We start from the raw sequence: 8226 nt of genomic DNA on the forward strand, positions 1-8226 counted from the left end.
CAGTTTCATTGTGAAACATGAATCATAAAGGGTCTTCACACAGTGATGAATAGGGATGAGTGCTGACAAAAATTAATTATATTTTATCTTATAACATTCTTTAATTTTTCACATACTATCTTACTGTACCCTAACCCTGAACCCTAACCCTAACCTAACCCTAACCCTAACCCTAACCTAACCCTAACCCTAACCTAACCCTAACCCTAACCCTAACCCTAACCCTAACCCTAACCCTAACCCTAACCCTAACCCTAACCCAATAAGCCTGGCAGGCAGGGACCCTGGTGCACGCATTATATGTCCTTCTCTTTGCCTCCTAGGCACAGTACTTCATGCCCGGTGGGTGAGGCAGAAAACAGCTAAGGGATAAGCACCTAGGTTGCATGTCCCACAGTCGTTGGGAGAGGGGTGTTTTTCTTGCAGGGATTTATCCAGGGTTACTCTTCAGTGTATCTAAGAGAAGAAGGGGCTGTAGCTGGGATCGTGGGACAGCTATGGAAACTGGTGTCATCTCTTCCTGTGATGGAAACACAGATGTAGATGATCTCCTAGGCTTATTCTATATCCAACTGTTGTGACTCTGCGGAAACTTTGAGAAATGAATGTGTAGATCATATTGTTTCCAAACTGATGGTTCAAACCTCAGGCTTAGGATTTAAGACTTGTGAATAGGATGGATTTCAATTCTGCCAAGAGCATACTTATGCTGCCTACCAAGTGGAGGTTAGCAGATTTCTGAGTGAGGATAAGACAGGCTCCCCTAAGGACAAGACAACAGAGTGCATCAATCATAACCTTTGCAATATTTTATTCAGGTCTGGGTGTAGGTTTCGTCTTTGCCTTGACCTCATTCACCTTGAGGTTGTCAATCACCTTTTAGTAATCTTTTAAAAAAAAGTGTGTGTCGTGTGTCCGTGTGTCCATGTGTCCCTGTGTGTGTGTGTGTGTGTGTGTGTGTGTCCTTGGGTGTGTGACAAGTGTATGGAGGACAGAGAACAATCTTGAGAGATGGTCCTTGTCTTCTGTCAGGGTTGAGGCAGGTCCTTATTGTTGGATGTTGTGTCATGTTCTCCAGGCTAGCTCGTTCATGAACTTTTGAGGGATGCTTTGGTCTCTATCTCCCACACTGCCACAAGAGTGCTAGGGTTACACACATGCACCACCACATTCAGCTTTTTCCATGGTTTCTGGCAATCTGCACAGCAAGTGTTTATAAACACATTACTTTGTATTCTTGTAAGACTAAGTATTCAGAAGAGTGAGACCTGTCCTAGGGCGAGATAGCTGAAGACACAAGTAAGCCTGATCTATAGGACCTCTGAGGGTCAGTCAGTATTTGGGGATCCCCCTGAACATGGTCCTCTGAGAGCTTACGGTGAAGAGAAGGTAAAAATCCCAAGTGTGGAATCAATGCAGTTGGACTGCAGAGGGCCAGTGTGGTCCACAGGTCCAGAAGGATGAAATTGAACCGAGTCTTGGCTGCTGTGCAGGATTTGGGTTATGGGGTGAGTGGTGCAACTGAAGACAGCAGCAAGTTAGGATTATGTTTGAAGGGCCTGACAATCTGGGAGGCAACCAGCCAACTGGAGTCCCTGGAGAAACTGGGGAAGTGTGATCTGGGATCTGGAATGAGCATGGTGTGCCAGGCTTGGGTCAGAGCCAGGGCCAGGGCTGCCAGGCTAATTAATGCCACCATTTTTTATTGCAGGTTACTATAACAGCACATAATATACTTGACATTGAGTGTGGCCTTAAAACTTGGTCACACAAAGGCCATGAGCACTGGGTTGGAGGACCTTGTCAAGAGATGTGATCGGAGATGTAAAGACAAGAATTAGGAGTCCAAGAGGTGGAGATGACCTTAGATATCACCCTGAATCTAATTGTAATATGTTAGAATAGAGAAACTGAGATCTGGTCAACTATGTGTTTTTGTTGTTATTGCTATATATGGTTTTAAAAATATTTTTCACAACAATAACTGGACTTGGTTCACCTCATTTACAATCTAGAATATTCATTCTGGGGTAATTGCACTATATTGACTTCATAAAACTGCTTAGAGATTGTTCTTAAAAAGATGACTCTTTAATTAGTATTGGTATAGTTACTTATAATTTATTGCTTAATGAGAATGAAAAATGTAATTGACTTTTTGTGGGTTTGAATTTAGAATGAATATTATTCTGTACTCTGTAGCTCATCACACAGAAATATAAAGATTAGCGGTCTTAAAGGGCTGGAAGTCCTTGAGTATCTCTTTAGAATTAGCACACTCATTAATCTGTAAATACCTGGGCAACATTCATAGGCTGCCTAACTGATGTGATTTGAGGAGATTAAGTAACACTCTAGTTAGCTAGCATTTAAGAGTCTGCAAAAGGGGAAGCACTTATCTACTTGTGGCTGGGTGGATCCCCTCTATCCTCACCCCCATGTACATATACAAGTGTACATGTATGTGTGTGTGTGCATGCATGCCTCTGTGTGTGTGAATGTGTGCATGCATGTGTTTCTCTGTGTGTACGTGCATGCATTTGCATGTGTGTATGCATGGTGTGTGTGTGTGTGTGTGTGTGTGTGTGTGTGTGTGTGTGTGCCTGCAAAAGCTAGAGGAGGGTATTGGATCTTCCTGAGATGGAATTGCAGGCAGTTGTGGGATGCCAGCTATGGGTAGTAGGAACTGAACTCGAGTTCCCTGGAAAAGCAGCAAGTGATCTTAACTCTGAGGTCATGCCTTCAGCCCCAAGAAAAGCATTTTCAAGCATGGATTAAACATATTTAACATGCTTATTGGCAATTTTATATATTCTCTGGAGAAATATCTATTTAAATTATCATCTTCATCATCTTCATCATTGCTGCTACTAGTAGTAGTATTTTGGTCTCACTGTGATCCCCTAACTTGAAATCCTCCTGCCTCTTGAGTTTTGACATTTTTGATTGGTTGCTTGGGCATTTTAATTGTTGTGTCCTAAGAACTTTTATGTTCTCTACCCAAGTCCATTAGCAGGTGCAGGATCTGTTAATATTTTCTCTCAATTTGAGTTGTTTTTACTTGATTTACAGTCCACATGTTTTAAATTTTGAGAAGTCCAATTTATTCTTCTCACTTGCTGCTTTTTTGGCACCGTCCCTGAGGAACCATTGTCTAAAACCAGGTCAAGGAAATCTGCTGCTCTCTCTTCCCTTCTTGTAAATGGAGAGTTTCAGGCTGGTCTCGAGGGCCTATGGTACATTTTCAGTTAATTTTATATAGAGGTTTCCTTCTCAGTCTGACTCTTAGAAATTTCTAGGTTCTGTGAATTTGTAAGTGGTTTTGAATTGATTCTTTTGCCTCCTTGCTCATAGGGTGTGATCCAGTCCCTAAGAGGATGACATCAGCCCCATTGCTAAATGAACAGGACAGCTAATTGTCAAGCTCTGCCCTGCCCAGCTGTGGGTGCTGGCTGACTCTGAAGCTTAGCCCTTGAATAACAGACCTGAGACCCGGTCTTTCCTTTCAGAAGAAATGATGACGCATTCTCGGTATCTAAAACTGAAATCACAAGCTCTGCTGGAGTCCACAGAGCCTGAGAATGACTTTTTCTTTCTTCTTTTTCCTGTAGAAAGTATGTGTGGTTAGAGAAATAAGGCACACAAAACCGATCAACATCTTTTAAGGGGAGCGTTGGTAACAAATGAGTAAAACACAGTGATATCGAGCACCTTGAGACGATTACCTTTCAGTGAAGGGGAAGAGTAAATCTTGGAGTGGGCCTGGAGAGCGTTGGGGGGAAACAGCTAAACCCTGAAAACAAGACGGTCCCTCACGAAGGGGCCGTGGGGCCTCAAGCAGTGGGTGGCTGATTTCTCTACTCCTAGGCAGCAGCGGAATATACTCTAGCATTGTAAACACGTTAGAAATCCATAATATTTACCAAAGCCCAGAATCTGTGATGGTCTCTTTTCATAAGTGATTCCATTTACTTATGTTTTTACTAATTTCTAGTTACTGTACAAAGCAGTGGGGTTTTCTTAGGCATCCATCCTCCTGTTATTGTTCCCCTCCCCCAATAATCCTCCCTATATTCTCTTTCTATATGTGTATATTCAAACCTAGATTGTGTGTGTGAGAGAAAATGCCCAATATTTTGTGCTCTGGTGCCCTCGTTACCTTCTCTTGTTCTCCCCCACTTTATGCCTCTTCTCCTCCCCCATAGTTCCCTCTTCTACTTCCATGTCATATGTAGATATGTACATAAATATGCATTTAAGTCTAAATTCTACATGTGAGGGAAACATGTGGATTTTTTCCCCCTGAATCTAGCTTATATCATTCAACTTTCTGGAAATGACATTTTTTAATTACTTCATTAATCATTTCACTTTTCTTTATGGATGACTAAAACTCCATTGTGTGAATATGCCATAATTTCTTGTTCTGTTTATTTGCTGATGGGCATAAATGATCTCATTTAATAATCAAATGATAAAACTATAAGATAGATAATGTTAACTATCATTCTTAAAAGTGAGAAAGTCAAGGCAAAATGCCCTATGTAAAATCAAATTCCACTGTGTTCACTTACAAATTATAGGCACCTAGAAAAGGTAACAATAAATATATATGCATAAGATATGAACAAAAACAGTGTCTCATTGCTGGGGCTGCCCTCTGCCTTGGGAAATGAGCTATTGCCTTATTATAATACAGTACAAACTGCAAAATCCATGTTTGCTTTGGTGTTCATTAATCTCCTTAATCCTAATAATTGTGGATTTATGCTACATATTGTAGGTAGGTATCTGGAGCTGCCTGCCTTTAAAGGATACATCAGGATCACCTGACATGCGAATAGATAAACTGGAACTCAAACTCGGTGTCCTGACTTTATGTTATGAAGTTCATACTCTGCCATATTGAATCTTAGTAAGAGGGTGAGGAGAGCCAAGATTCTTTCTGACATTTGTTCGGAAGACAGCAGGGAATTCTGAGTCTTAACTGACTGCCATGGAGGGAACTCAGGGAGATAATGTGAAAACACTATGGTGTTCTACAGTTGACAAAGGCTATAGGGCTTAAGGGTATTTCCTAGGGGATGTGTTTAATAACATCAACAATGAAACAGCTGTGTTGGTTTTGATGCATTCACAATGTAAATGATGTTTACTGTGATGTTTCCCTTCTGAATGCCTTCCTAGGTTGTTTTTTTCCCCGAACACGTAAACATAAAAGCCAATGTGGCCAGCTCAGTGTCTCCTCCAAAGCTATCCAGCATTTGCTTGATATTGTTCGGTGAGCAGTTAGTCCTATTGGGCTAACAACCTGATGTGTGAGACACTGTGTCACACCCAGAAAAAAACCCTGAGAGACTGAGTCAGGATAAGATGAGACATGGGTCTCCTTATCTGGATCAGGTCAGTCCTCTCAACTGGAGTCCATGGGGAGTGGCTGGCAGTACTTTGTCACTGGCTGGCCCTTTAGGTCCTTTAGGTAAAGCTTGAGACTGTCTCTCCCACTTAATTTTGACAAGTCTGATGGTACAAAACAGTACACAGAGCAATTGATTTAAATTCATCTTTTGGACTCTATACCCTTTCGGCTTGGGTACTTTAACTGGATGGGTGAATGCTGAGATCCAGATAGGGGCTCTATTCTCACTTCATGAATAACATCGCTGTGCCCCTCGGTTCTTGGAAGGCTGACCTAGCTGTTCATTATTTCACTCATCAAAGAAGCTAAAGGATACTTTAAGAAGACAGACAGGGAGGGAGGTGGAAGATTCATAAGGTGTTGGCAGTTTCCGGGCTCACCTCACTGATGACCTGTCCCCACCATTTGGACAGACAACTAGCTGCCACTCTGTGGGTCCTGATGCACCCTCCTGCTGTTATTCTGTGGAGGGAGCAAAAGCCTTCCCATGTGGATGTCCCCTCCCCACCCTCTTCTGTTATGTCTGTCTTTTCCTCGGGTCATGTGCTCTCCTGCCCCTGATGCCAAAACTCATCTCCCAAAACTACACTCTATGGAAGTGGTCCGTCCTGTTCTCTCCCATAGTGTATTTCTCATCTATAGCATCCCAAGGTCTCCGAGTGATTTATTTTGAGTTTATGGGTTGTGATGCTAGTACACATGGAATGCTCCTAGATGACTCTTCACATGGTCTGGGCATTAGGCAACTTGAGCTTATTATGTATGGATGTGTTACAGACTGGGAGGTTCAGACAACAAACAGTGGCTTCCCCTCTACTCTGGATTCTGGAAGTCTGAGATGAAGGTGTTGGCACATTTGGTTTTTTCCCTGAGTCTTTTCTCCCTGACTTGAAGGCAGCATCTTCTTCCTACTCTGTATGACTGTGCCCTGGTCACCCCCTCATAGGGATGCTAGTCTTACTGGATTAGGGCCCACCCTAGTGACCTTATAACTTTTTGCTGGTAATGGGCTTCAGGGCTTGCACAATGCTTTAGTGCACTTGGGGTTTGGCTTAAACAATTCATTTTCTAAATTCTGGAGATTGGCAGTATGAAAGCAGGATGCAGGCTCTCTTCAGTGCTTGTAGATGCTGCCTTCTTGATGTCTTTTTACATAGCAAGAGACTAAGGGGGAGAGACCTCTCTGGTATCTTGTCATAAAAGGGCATTTACTTCATTATAAGGGTCCTGTACTTATTCCCTAATTGAGACCTAATTACTTTCCAAAGGCATACCTCTCCACCACTTTGTTGGGGATACTTTGCTGTATGAAGGGGCACAGCTGGATCCACAATAACTTGAAAACAGACTTTTCAAGCCCCTTTGAGTGGGCAATGGCACTTCTTGTTTCTCCCAAGAATGGCTTTGAAAGGCTTTCCAAGGACCTTGCCCATTTTCTGGGTGAGCAGGGACTATGTTCTGAATGATCTTGTGATTGCTTCCCAAGTGTGGCCTCCCCATATTCCAGTGCTTCCTTAGATGAGCTCCAGCTTTGATGAATGCTATGCAGAGGGACACTGTTGGAGAATGCTGCTATCGCATCATGCTGGTCAGCATGACTCCTCTGCCCTGGGTGATACTCATTTTCCGGAGATGACAAACCCAGAAAACAACTGCTCAGAACAAAGATAGCTTGTTCACAGCTGCAAGCTAGCCCAGGGAGAAGTGCGATAAGGCTTGTTGACTTTGCCCTGTAGAGGGATCAAACAGAAACTTTGCAGAGCGCTACATGCTCTTCTGCATCTTCAAATTAGCAGTCCCTTAGCAAAAGAGACAACACAAGTACAATGGCCTGCATCTGAAAATGCAGTAACAAGGCCGATTGTTTTGTACGTTGATTAAAAGAAATAATAAAAAGAGACCACAGAGCCTCCAACAGTGCTCTAATCAGGGAGGGACGATTAATGCTTCAGCACTGATAATGGCTCAGATGGCAAATAAGAGACATAAAAGTGCCACTTTGTAAGGAAAGAACAGACCCAAAACTATGAAATTAGAAAAGGTTCATTTACATGCAATGCCAGGCTTCTTCCAGGAAGTGTTAGAGGAAACAGTTTTGGCTTTTTCTATGTGATATCTTTAAAGTGACTCTGGAGGACATCAGGCAGCCTACGAACAAAAGGCATGTTAATAGAATATGGTATCAAAATAAAATGAAAATGTTGTATTACTTCTCTGAGCACAGCAATAGTTTGATTCCATTATAGTCAGAACATTTACTCTGCATGACTCCAATTCTTTAAGTTTGGTGAAATTTGTTTATGGCCTAGAATATGGTTTCTATTGGTGAATGTTCCACAGGTAATTGAAAAACAAGTGTGTTATGCTGAGAATTTTTTCAATTCCTACAAATACCAGTTTAATACTACTTGTTGATGCTGTCATTGTTTTCATTTATATCCTTGCTGGTTTTGTCTTTGCAGCTGGGTCTCAAAAACAAAAACAGTAAAGCTTCCTGGACCACTATTAAAGTATTCATCAATGACATTCAGTACCTCTAGCCCTCTACTGGGTGCTGAGAGAGGAGATAAGAGGGTGGTTAAGAAAATGAAATAGATGTGCATATGTTCTTGCTGACAGGTTCAAGCATTTGTAATTTCCCTTCATAAAGATTTTTGTCTGTGTTTGGTTAATTTACCTTATTAACCACACTTGGTTCTAGGTGGCTACATGAAGGCATGGCTTCTAAATATTGGAATGCCCAGGGAGTGACTTGCTCTTATAGAACAAGGTGGTTCTTGACAGACCAAGAAATATTCACCATTTTC

This window comes from Mesocricetus auratus, unplaced genomic scaffold (assembly GCF_017639785.1).
Source record: "Mesocricetus auratus isolate SY011 unplaced genomic scaffold, BCM_Maur_2.0 Super-Scaffold_100024, whole genome shotgun sequence".
NCBI lineage: Eukaryota > Metazoa > Chordata > Mammalia > Rodentia > Cricetidae > Mesocricetus > Mesocricetus auratus.